At 39.2% G+C, this 12,537-nt stretch overlaps 1 long non-coding RNA gene across 1 annotated transcript in view; it reads left to right on the forward strand.

The window, feature by feature from the left end:
• The window catches only part of LOC134810878 (uncharacterized), a 29,856-nt gene that overhangs the window by 5,437 nt on the left and 11,882 nt on the right, over window positions 1-12,537 (forward strand). Inside the window, exon 2 of the long non-coding RNA XR_010159596.1 lies at window positions 5,703-5,821. This is a non-coding gene — a long non-coding RNA (uncharacterized LOC134810878). The remainder of the gene's footprint in view (window positions 1-5,702; window positions 5,822-12,537) is intronic.

The raw sequence follows: 12,537 nt of genomic DNA on the forward strand, positions 1-12,537 counted from the left end.
GCTCACATCTGTAAACCCAGCATTTTGGGAGGCTGAGGGGGGCAGATTGCCTGAGTTGAGGAGATTAAGACCAGCCTGGGTAACATGGTAAAATCCTGTCTCTAAAAAAAATACAAAAATATTAGCCGGGCGTGGTGGCACACTACTGTAGTCCCAACTACTTTGGGGGCTGAGGTGGGAGGATCACTTGAGCCTGGGAGTTTGAGGCTAAAGTGGGCAGAGATGGTGCCACTGCACTACAGACTGGGTGACAGAGTGAGACCTTGTCTCAAAAAAAAAAAAAAAAATAGAAACACACCAAAAAATGAAACATCTTCCACCACACAATATGTTTATCTTTATTGTTTCAACTTTGATGTCTTCTTTTCTTTTTATATTTACTTAGCTAGTCATGGCCACCATGATAAAAAACAGTTGCTAAATTTAAGAATCTCTTTCTACTCTCAGCATAATAGCAGAAAACTCCTTGAGTACAAGATAAATCTGAGCTTGAATTGTAACTCTACTACCAATTATTTGTGAACATTTGAAAAAACCATGCACCTTCCCTATCTATTTCCTTATCAGTAAAATAAAGGAGTTGCTTCAGCACATTGACAGAATATCTTTTAGCTGGAACGTTTTGCAGCCTTTCTCCAGGAGGCACTGGGAGCTCCCAGTGATTTCTTTCTTTCATCGATACATAATATTTATACATATTTATGAGGTACATGTGATATTTCGTTATAAGCGTAGAATGTGTAATGGTCAAGTCAGAGGTTTTAGGATATCTATCACCTGGAGATATTTCATGCATCATTTCTATGTGTTGTGAACATTTCAAGTCCTCTCTTTTAACTATTTCAAAATATACAATATATTGCCATTATCTGTAGTCACTCTACTATCAAATGTTAGCACTTATTATTTTTTATGGTTATAACTTATTCCTTTTATTTAACCATATGTTTGTATCTATTAATCAGCCTGCCTTCACTGCCCCCACTCCCCACCCTTCCCAGCCTTTAGTACAGGGGGGCCCAACTCCCAGGCCATGGACTGGTACTGGTTGGTGTTCTGTTAGGAACTGGGCTGCACAGCAGGAGGTGAGCAGTGGGTGAATGAGCACTACTGCCTGAGCTCCGCTTCCTGTCAGATCGGCAGTGGCATTAGATTCTCATAGGAGCGCAAACCCTATTGTGAACTGCGCATGTGAGGGGTCTAGGTTGCACACTCCTTACAAGAATCTAATGCCTGATGATCTGTCACTGCCTCCCATCATCCCCAGATTTCCCCCGAGCAGAAAAACAAGCTCAGGGCTCCCACCGATTCTACATTATGGTGAGTTGTATAACTATTTCATTATGTATTACAATGTAGTAATAATAGAAATAAAGTGCATGATAAATTTAATGCACTTGAATCATCCCCAAACCATCCCTGCCCCCACTGGTCTGTGGAAAAACTGTCTTCCGTGAAACTGGTCCCTAGTGCCAAAAGGGCTGGGGACTGCTGCTCTAGTATATATCATTATACTCTCTATATTCATGAGATCAGCTTTTTTAGTTCCCACATATGAGTAAGAAAACATGAAATTTATCTTTGGGTGCATAGCTTATTTCATGTAACATAATGACCCCCAGTTTCATCCATGTTGCTGCAAATGACATGATTTTATTCTATTTTACGGCCAAATAGTATTACATTGTATATATATACACTGGCCTCCTTTCCTTTCCTTTCCTTTCCTTTCCTTTCCCTTCCTTTCTTTTCCTTTCCTTTCCTTTCCTTTCCTTTCCTTTCCTTTCCTTTCCTTTCTTTTCCTTCCCTTCCCTTTCCTTGCCTTTCCTTCCCTCCCTCCTTCCTTCCTTCCTTCCTTCCTTCCTTTGTTTTTGTAGAGACAGTGTCTTGCTATGTTGCCAAGGCTGGTCTGGAACTCCTGAGCTCAAGTGATCTTCCTGTCTTGGCTTTCCAAAACTCTGGGATTACAAGCATGAGCCATCATGTCCAGCCTGTAATACATGTTCTTTATCCATTCATCTGTTGATGGCCATTGAGGTTGACTCCGTGTCTTTGCTAATGTGAATAGTTCCCAGCAAGTTATTAACAAATATATAGGCATCTGCTTAAGATGGCACCTGTTTTTGTCTTATAATCTCTATTATTGAGTCAATCTATACTCACCTAGATTTATCTACTGACACACATATCTGGACACTCTTGACCTTCCCCCATAACTCCAAACTTCAAAATATTCCCATGTTCATCTATGTGATTAAAAGCAGAAAAGACTGAGAAGATTAAAAGGAGCAGTTGCATTTTGTTACATGATTAAGTTTCATGATGCCAATAGAATTGGGCTGTTGGCCAAGCCTTATAATTGACAGGCTTGTTGGCCAATTAGGAGGAACACATAAACTTGTATTATTAAATGGTGTCACATCAGGTTTAACCGCTGTAAGAGCAGACTTGCCTTGGGTCAACCTTTGAGTGTTTGACTCTCACAGTCATTACAAGGGTCTGACTGGAGGGAAGCTTAAGCTTTGGTTTTGCACTGGGGATCCCAAGAGAAAGAGTACCTACCGCTTCCTCCTTGGCATGGGGTCCTTCAGACAGTTTAGGTTTTGACTTGTTGCCTGCTTTGCCTGCTTCTTTCTCCCCAAATAGATAATGTGGACCAATCCAGTTTGGTCATAAGTCTATTTCCCTTTTTAAACATTTTGCAAAATGTTCTGGTGCATGATTAAAGCTGAAACTTGGCACTTGGGCACAACAGGGGACACATTTGCTGCTTTGAATTTTATCAAGCAGCACACATCTCCTCTGTCCTCCAAAGCAGCTTGGAGAATGTTCTCTAGAGTATGTATTTATTGCAAAAATATAGAGCCATGGGCCAGATTTTAATTCTGTTAACTTTTCTATGCAATGGATGTTCAAAAGAGCAATTCTGATTAAGTGTATACATAAAAGTTAGAAATTTGGAGGCCAATGTTTTCTAAGCTATAATTATTTCTCTAGATGTCATTTCTCTGGGGCTTTACCTATTAATTTAGATGGGAGGCCTACTTTGTATTTTCCATTGCCCATGTGGTTTGTTTATAAACAGTTTGTTTATGGAAGTTATATGTGTTGTTTTTAAATAAGATTGTGATATTATTACTGCCCATGGCGATCTCCAGCCTAATTTAATAATTCGCATGGTACAGTTTCTTTAATTGAATTGTGAGAGTTGTAGATAATATGAGTGGCTCAAAGGTACCTGTTGTCTCAGAGCTCTGCTCATTCCCTCTGAGCAGGAAGCTGAAGTTTACGAAGGGATTGCTTGGTAAACAAGAGTTTAAAGAAACACCCTGAGAACAACATGGACTGTTAAAAGCTCAGATAATATAATAATGTCACCCATAACTCTGGGTGTACAAACTGCAGATTTATGCAAGTAATTAATAGTGTCTTGCCAAGAGAGTCGGTAGGCTTTTCAAAAGGAATCTTTCTTTGTGTCTTTTGATATTTAAAGAGCTGTAATTAGAATGGCAGAGCTTTGAATCCTTTTTCCCCCCATCCTCTTATACACATTAATTTATGGACCAATCCAGTATTACAGACAAGCTAATGAAAGAACCACACACTCCCTTTATAATTTTTTTTTTACAGTTTCACTTGTGTGGATGAATGTAAAGTAGTTAATGCTATAAATAAGTATAATGATGTGTCTCTTCTCTCAATTGCCAGTTGTTGATGCTGTAGTCTCAGACAATAGAAAAAAAGAATTGAATTTAAATCTCTACCCATCATGCTTTCTTCCTCTCTCTTGTGCACCAGTTAGGAAATTCAAATGTTTCTGCCATTATAAGGTGTTAAAAAAAAGACTTAAGCTGAATTTCTGCCCCTTCTCTTTATTTTTAGAGTCAGAGAAAACAATTAAATAACTTCTGCCATTAGCTTAGGCTAAGGTTTAGCATCTTAGCTCCTCAGCAGGGTTCTCTTTCATGCTGGTAAGGGTTGGGAAGAGCACATGGACCCCTTGTCTTCTCCATGCCCTACAAGTGGGACTACACTAACAGCAAACCTTCAAATGTCCACAAAATTAGTTTGGCTTTTGGCTCCTTATGGGAGTACTTTGACCAGAACATATGGTTGCATTCCCTAATATTCTTGAAGGTTTCTTTTAATGTTTTGAAATGGTTTCTGCTTTTTTGGCAAACAGGCTATTTTTTTTTCTTTTTGTATTTGACCTAACTAAAGGTATAAAACTTATTAGAATACTTTACTTAAACAGCCTGTTGAGTACAAGGCTAAGGTCAGGGCTCATGGCCTTCCAATAACTGGGGACCAAAATATGAACCACAGTTATATTACACTTACAGAAGCACTAGAGCCAAGCCACTTCAAGTTCTTTCTTCATGCATATGATTTTTTTTTAAATTTATTTATTTTTTTGAGATGGAGTCTTGCTCTGTCGCCCAGGCTGGAGTGAAATGGCGCGATCTTGGCTCACTGCAAGCTCTGCCTCCCGGGTTCACGCCATTCTCCTGCCTCAGCCTCCCTAGTAGCTGGGACTACAGGCACCTGCCACCATGCCCAGCTAATTTTTTTGTATTTTTAGTAGAGACGGGGTTTCACCGTGTTAGCCAGGATGGTTTCGATCTCCTGACTTCATGATCCGCCCACCTTGGCCTCCCAAAGTGCTGGGCATGCATATGATTTTTAATAAATGAAAGAATATGTTTCTTTTTTTTCAAACAAATTGCACGTGGCACTCAGTTCTTGGGACTTAATGACACATTCCATAATACCAACATCATGAATGCCAAGTTTCTTTATCTATTTACTTTACATATTCCTTCCATAAGCTCAGACTTTGAACAGACTGAGCATCGTCTAATCCAAATTTTGTTATTTCATGGATACAACTGAGATGCAGAAAACGGAAGTGGTGCACGAGGACCCAACAGATAGTTAGTAGCAAAGCTGTACAGCATTTGGGTCTCCATTATCCATGAACAGCACATCCTTCTGTGGTCTAATCATTTGTTTTAATGACGTCTGTCAGTTCAGCTGGGTCAGAGTTGAAACAGTCATTTTCCTGATTTCTCAGTTTGTTGACTCTTTTAAGCTGTAATTTTCTTGAGAGTAAAGGCCTTGCATGTTTAATTTGCTCTTTATGGTACCTGGGAGAACTTTATGAAAATAATTAGAGTGTACGATGGACACCACACACCAGCAGCAACACAGCATAATTTTTAAAACCCAGCTTTGGGTACCATAATCTTGACACTGCAAGTGTTTTGGTTATCTACCTGATTCTGTTTAACAGTTCCAGGAGGGAACCACTAAATTTTCACCATTTTAATAGCAATGAGACTTCTTGAGAAAAACAGTGCCCACACAGTAGATACAATTTAATACGTGTTTAATTTAAGCATAATTTTGTGGACAACAATTACAAATAACATATAGCACTAAGGGCGTTAGCTCCATGTTGATTTTATCAAGACCATGTGTTTTGTTGTCTTTTGGGGCATTGTTTCCTGATCCATCCTGCTATTTCAAATATGTTGAGTTTGGAAAGTTTCTTCCTTATATCAAAACTTGTCTACCAATTGCAAATAATTTTTAGATACCTTGTCTATATTTGCTTAAGAGGTTCAAACTAAGTATTGGGTGATTATTAACTATATTTCCATAGTAATAGTTACTGCTATTTCTTTTCTGCTACTTCACAGATCAATACCAGGAGGAAGGAGAAGACCTGTGATCTGTTTCTTTCCGTTTATGAGGAGATGGTGTACATGCCCAAGAAGGAGAGAAGACAGGAGGCCAGGCACAGTATCCTTGTGAACATGTCAGTAACCAGCATAGCTAATGATAATTTATAGAAGGGAAGTTCTTATCTGTGGAATGTTTTAGTAAGATGTCTCTGGTTTAAAATGCCTACAGCAAACAAACTCAGAATCTGTGGATTTATGAGACACAACTTCCTAGAAGATGCCTCAGATGTAACTTTCTGGAAATAACTCAGAGATGTTTCCTAACCTAAAATGCCCCCTGCTATGAGAGAAAACTGTACTTCACCTGGAGAGCAGGTGAAGTATCTATTGTCTGGGCCAGAGGTACAACTGAGACAAAAAATAAGCATCTGGAGAGCTGTACTTGAAACATCAAACATCTCTTTGTTGTGTATGTGCATCTTAGTCATTTATATTCTCAAGCTTAAATTAGTAAGCTTAATACTAGGTAAGATCCTTGATTAGTGTGAATGTCTTGATAACCTGATCCTTTGTGTTAGCTCAGCTATGGTGCGAGAGAATGAGGACATTTGCTCTCTTCCAATGTTCTTTTTTGGTGAAACCCACTGAAGTAGTAATACTAGTCTGTTCCCTGGGAGTCATTACTTTCTATGTCTTGTAGTGAAGAAGATGGGTCTATGTGTGTAATTTCTTTTGTTTAGTGGCAGAAGAGGCCAACATATAGATTGGACATTACCTGAAAATTTCTCTTCAGCTGTGAAGAAAGCATCAGCTCTTTTGATTCTTACTTTTGAAATCTCCAGAAATTATCTTACACTTCCACCCAGATTTTCACTGTTTTATAATTTTTATTACCACTGTGTTTGTGAGCTATGAGTAGATGACAAATAGTGGGAGCAGTGTTGAGTTTTCTTTGGCATAGTTAGCATAGTCTGTTATTTATATTGTTCTTGAAAGAACAATGCTTTTTCTAATTATGAACTAAGCATTAGATTTAAAATCAGAGAAACATCCCATTCTACTTCTCTAATTATCTTTCTGAATTTAAATGTGTAATTTATTTTCTGGTCTTCACTCTTTGAAAATGGAGTTAAATATTTTCCTTTTGTGGTAAAAAATTTCAGCCTATTCGTGTTTGTGCCTTGTGGACATGCGTTTGTGTATGTGAGAGAGACAGACTGTAAAATCTTGTTGATCTTGGTTCCTTAATATCAGGTGGTAGATGTAATAACCAAATACTTTGTAATTGGTTTTTAAATAATAGCACAGCATTCTTTATGAATATTTGAGCTCAAATATTCAATAGGATCTCAATAAGGTAAGAGTAATTCCATTAGACTGATTGGCAGACAGATTTCTGGAATACAGTCTGCAAATCCATATTAACTTTATTGATCTTTCTGGCTGTATTTTAATCAAATTATAGCTTTAGAGCAAGTCGCCCTTTATTTTGATATCTTTTTGTTTAATGGAAAGGTAACTTTTTAAAGCTGGAAAAGGCTTGTGGCTGATATATAAAATTCTGGCCAAGGTCAGAAAAAATCAATTCATTGGCTTCTATAAAGATACAAAATCGAACCAAAGTAAGTTACAAAAATATATTCACCATTTTTACTTGTCTTTATCTTATATCTCTTTTTTTCCTAATTTGTAGCTGAAAGAAGAATCTTTAGAATATTTAAATGTGCAAAAATTAAGGATTATAATTTTAAAAGCTTCTAACTTTAAGAAAACAAAATTTACCCTAGAGTTATTTCATACTATATTAGCTGTTTAAAGTTTATATTTGAATTTACTTCAACAGTCATTTATTGAGTACTGCTAGGTACTGACCTTGGTATTAGAGAAATACCAGTAAGCAGAGCAGATAATCCCCCTTCTCATGAAGCTTGCATTCTAGTGGGCAAGAAAGAAAATGAATAAACTCAATATGCAATTTACAAAACATATTTAAAACTGATACATGATAAAGGGAAAAAAGAAAGCAAGAAAGAAGTAGTCTTGGTCAACTTGGCTGCTGTAATAAAATACCAAAGACTGGGCCACTTATAAACAACAGAAATTTGTTTCTCACTGTTGGGGAGGCTGGGAAGTCCAAGATCAAGGTGTCAATAGATTGGGTCTAATGAGGGCCTGCCTCCTAGTTCCAAGATGGTGCTTTTTTTTCTGTCCTCACGTGACAGAAGAGGTCAGGGCTGTTCTCTGGGGCCTCCTTTATAAGGGCACAAATCTCATCCATTAGAGAGCTCTGCGGTCATCACCTAATTACCTCCTAAAGACTCCACTTCCTAAAAATATTATGTTGATGATCAGGTTTCAACATATGAACTTTGGGTGGACACCAACATTCAGGCCATAGCTGGAGGCTAGTGTGTTCTGGGAGATGGGGGCTATTGGACTTTAAATAGATTAATCAGGACAGACTTAAGAACGTGATATTTGAGCAAAGGAGGTTCAGGGAGTTTTGCGCCTCTTTGAAGAAGAGCAGAAGGAACAGCTAGTGAAAAGCCCCTGGAAACAGGAGGATATCTTGAGTCTTTGAGACTCAGTCAGGAGGCAATTGTAGAAAAGAGCAGAAAAAGGAGGAGAGCAGTAGGAGATGTGCGTGTGTGTGTGTGTACACAGGTTCATACAAATCATGCCTCATGGACCATTGTAAAGATATGGCTTACTCTGAGTGAACTGGGAAGCCACTGGAGGGGTTTAAGCAGAGGTATAATATAATCTGACTTTGGTAAATTTGAAGTATTTACTATTGGAGTAGGACAGGAAAGTCACAAGTAGATACTTGGGACACAGATTAGCAAGACTAGGTAAGACTAAAAGGATGATTTCGGTTGCAGTATTAAGAATTGGTAGAAGCAGGGCCCTGCACGGTGGCTCACACCTGTAATCCCAGCACTTTGGGAGGCCGGGGTGGGCAGATCACTTGAGGTCAGGAGCTTGAGACCAGCCTGGCCAACATGGTGAAACCCCGCCTCTACTAAAAATACAAAATTTAGCTGGGCGTGGTGGCAGACGCCCGTAATCCCATTTTCTCAGGAGGCTGAGACAGGAGAATTGCTTGAACCTGGGGCAGAGGTTGCAGTGAGCCGAGATCGTGCCACTGCACTCCAGCCTGGGTGACAGAGTGAGACTCTGTCTCAAAAAAAAAAAAAAAAAGAGTTGGTGGAATCAGAGACACCCTTCTGGCAGATGTTAAAATAGTCCAGGCAGAGTTGATGGTGGATTGGATGAGGGTGAGAGTGATGTACGTGGCGAGGTGTGGTTGAATTCTGTATTTATTGCAAAGGCGAGTCAATAGATTTTGCTGACAGCCTGGATCTGGGGTATTAGAGAAAGAGAGAAGTTAGAGACAATTCGAAGGTCTTTACCTCATGTCTGGAAGGATAGAATTGCCAATAACTTAGATGGGGATGAGTCAAGACAAAGAAGGTTTAAAGCTCAGTTGTGTGTATGTTAAATTTGAGTTGCCTACTGGACATTCAAACAGAGATGTCAAGTTGGCAGTTGAAATCTTGACTCTGAAGTTGAGAGTAGAGTTCTGGGTTGGAGATATTATATAAATTTAGAATCCCTAATGAATAGATGGTATTTAAAGCCATCAGCTTGGAAAGGATCACTAGGGAAACAAGCGGAGAAGAGAAGAAGCACGGGAAAGAGTCCGGGTAACTTCAATGTTGAGAAGTTGGGAATAAGAGGAAAGACTAGCAAAGGGTACTGAGAAGAGATACCCAATGGGTAGAGGGACAAACAGGTGAGCGTGGTGTCCTGCAAAGCAAATGGAGACGGTGTTTCAGGGAGGAGAATAATCAACTGCCCCAAACTGTTGACTGTTTTGGGATATGATCTATTGAGATTCTACTTTGAGCATTTAAAAATTCTCTAGTATTTGCCATTTTGTGTACTGAAAAGGGAGAAATTACTATAACAACTATAGCATTAACACTATTTAAAATCAAGCGTTTTTCCTTTAAGAAGGGAATAGGATATTCTTTTATCTTATTTTTCTTTGGGAGAAATATTAGCATGAACTTGTATTAGTCTATATCTTTTACATGATGAGATATACATATATATGGCTATATATATATACACACACTCTATATGTATGTGTATATACATATACAATATCTCTGTAAGAAATACTGATTTTACTTGGATAAAATTCAATATTTAAAGTTTAATGATCAGTTAGGAGTGATTTCTTTAAAATTTGACAAAAATAGAAATGATTTCTTTCCACTTATGTGTTAATATAGAAAATGCTTACCATTTCTACATATCCAATCATGCACCTCTGGTTCCCTGAGGTTATTTTTTGTAACTTGTCGTGCATTTGGAAAAAGAATTATTCATTTGCAAGTGTGTGAAATCCATAAGGCAAATGGGACATTGTACTAGATGATCTCTACAGCCTCACCCAGTTCAAAGGTTCTAAGAATAATGCTTATACCTCTGGCCTGCATTAAGCCAAGTTGGATGGGGCGGGGAGTTAGCAGCCCTTCAAATAAGCTGGATTAACCCCACTGCCATTTCTCTTAGGGAGAAGGCAGCTCAGCTTTTTAGAGCATATAGGTCATCGGCAAAAGTTAGATTATAAAAGTCTTCAAGTCACAATCATTTCATACAGTAATAGAATTGAATGTGATTTGGGCTTAAGAGTGAGGGAAATGAATTTTTAGTTAAGAGCCATGAAAATCAGCACTATTTCACATAGTTTAAATAGACTGCTATTCTTGGTTCAATATAGGCATTCATTCAGTTCAGTTTCCTTGAGTTCAGAGGCAATAAAAAGATACACATTTTTCTACAAATTCAATCAATTTTGGAAGGGCCTATAATTTTTAAAGCTTTTTTTTGTTTAAATTGCATAACTACTAATTTTTTACTGCCAATTTCAAAGAGAAATATGAGAACGTAAATCTTGCCATATCTGTTTTAAGCCTCCACAGAGAAAGCATGAGATGACATGATGCTGGAGTGGTCTTTTTACTTTTCAATCCTTTTCTAATGTTTCAAAGAGATTTTTAAATTGGGCAGAATCTTCCAAGAGTATTCGATCAGAAGTTTCCTCTTCAACAGGGACTCCTTTATTATTAGTATATTATAAACTGAATCTATCTGAGAATGCTCCAAAAGTTTGTCTCATTTAAAGAAATTTTCTTCCCAGTTGAAACTAGTAATGGATTAGGTTGATCAAAACTGTCTGAGAAAATGAAAGTTGATTCTATAAAGTAAATCTGAAATGTTCACTGTTGGAGTAGGATAGAAACTTCACAGGTAGATATTTGAGACACGAATTAGCAAAACCAGGTTACTTAGCACCTGACCTTCCAGAAGAGATTGAATCCACAAGCTTATTTCCACCTTAATTTGGGGGAGCAAGATGTTTGCTCTGCACATGAGTGGATGGCCACAAGGTGAAGTACCTCATTAAGAAGACCAAAAATTATTGGGACGTGTGAATTAGGAAGCAAGGATTGAATTAGAAAATGTTCCTTAAACACAGGCTTCTCTGAAGTGCCATAGCTATTTGGATGTTAAGACTATACAAGTTCTCTTTTCTCAGGTTTCATAATCTCCACTCTTTCAAGTTAGGCAGGAAATTATCTTCTGTTTGGATTTTGGTGTGTCCGTGTACCTGTTGTTGTTGGAAACTGTGTTGTTACATGTTCAGCTGCTTCTGTTTGGAGCCTGAGATTTCTTCTGGGGAGGTCATCCTGGTGAAAGGAGCCCCCAGCCTGAATGACTGCACTCCCTAGTTGGAGAGGCAGCAGATGTTTTGGTTGGAATGCTAGAATCTAAAAGCCCCTTTCTTGAGGGGCTGCTGTGATTCATATGAACGGCCTCCCCATTTGCTGCTTCCCACTCCCTGCTCCCTACCTTGTCCTCTGCTCTGCTCCCAGAGGTTGGCGCCAGTGCCCACACTGTCTGGGGTGGGGTGTGGCTGTGGCTGTCCTCCTTCCAGGCTGGTTGCAGTGCAATACCTGCTAGTGACTCAGGTGGTGGGGTTCCTACCCCATCTGCCATCCAGGTGCCCAATGCTTTCCCATGTGTAGAGTCTGTCCCCTGGTTGGTGCCCATCTGCTGTAGGCTGGGATGGGTTTGTGGGAAGGGATATTGGTCCTGGGGCTGGTGGAAGGGAAACCATTAGTTGGTGGGACACACATGCACACACACACACACACACACACATACATACAAGCACACAAGCACACACATGGAGTCAGAGGCTCTGGGCCTGAGAGGTTCCACACTCATCCAAAGAGTATCTCCCTGCAGGAGGGAGGGAGGGTGACATTACATAGCATATAGCAAACATCAGGACAAGACAAGAGAGACTATGTAGAAAGGAAAACAATTGTTTATTTTACTATCTTTAGTGGCCCTTTTTGTCCTGGTTTTTGAAGAAGGAGCCCCACATTTTCATTTTGCACTTGGCCCTGCAGACTGTGCTGCCGGCCTTGGTGGCAATCATCATGCATAGGCAGTTACCAGCCTCAGCTGGTTTCTCCACACAGCTAGCCAGCCCCATGCATTTCTCTGGCCAGCTGTCCCCTCATTGTTCATAGTGGCTAAACATTTTCTACCCTTCCCCAAATTATGCTCCTTCTGCCTCTACCTTCATCTCAGCAAACAGTGTTATCTCTTACTTTAGAGAAAAAGAAATAGAAGTCACCAGATGAAAAACTCTTCATGGCTGTGGAAAAGGGGAATGCATTCACTGTTGGTGGGAGTATAAATTAGTTCAGCCTCTGTGGAAAGCAGTTTGGAGATTTCTCAAAGAACTAAAAGCAGAACCATCACT

This window comes from Pan troglodytes, chromosome 7 (genome assembly GCF_028858775.2).
Source record: "Pan troglodytes isolate AG18354 chromosome 7, NHGRI_mPanTro3-v2.0_pri, whole genome shotgun sequence".
NCBI classification, from domain to species: Eukaryota; Metazoa; Chordata; class Mammalia; order Primates; family Hominidae; genus Pan; species Pan troglodytes.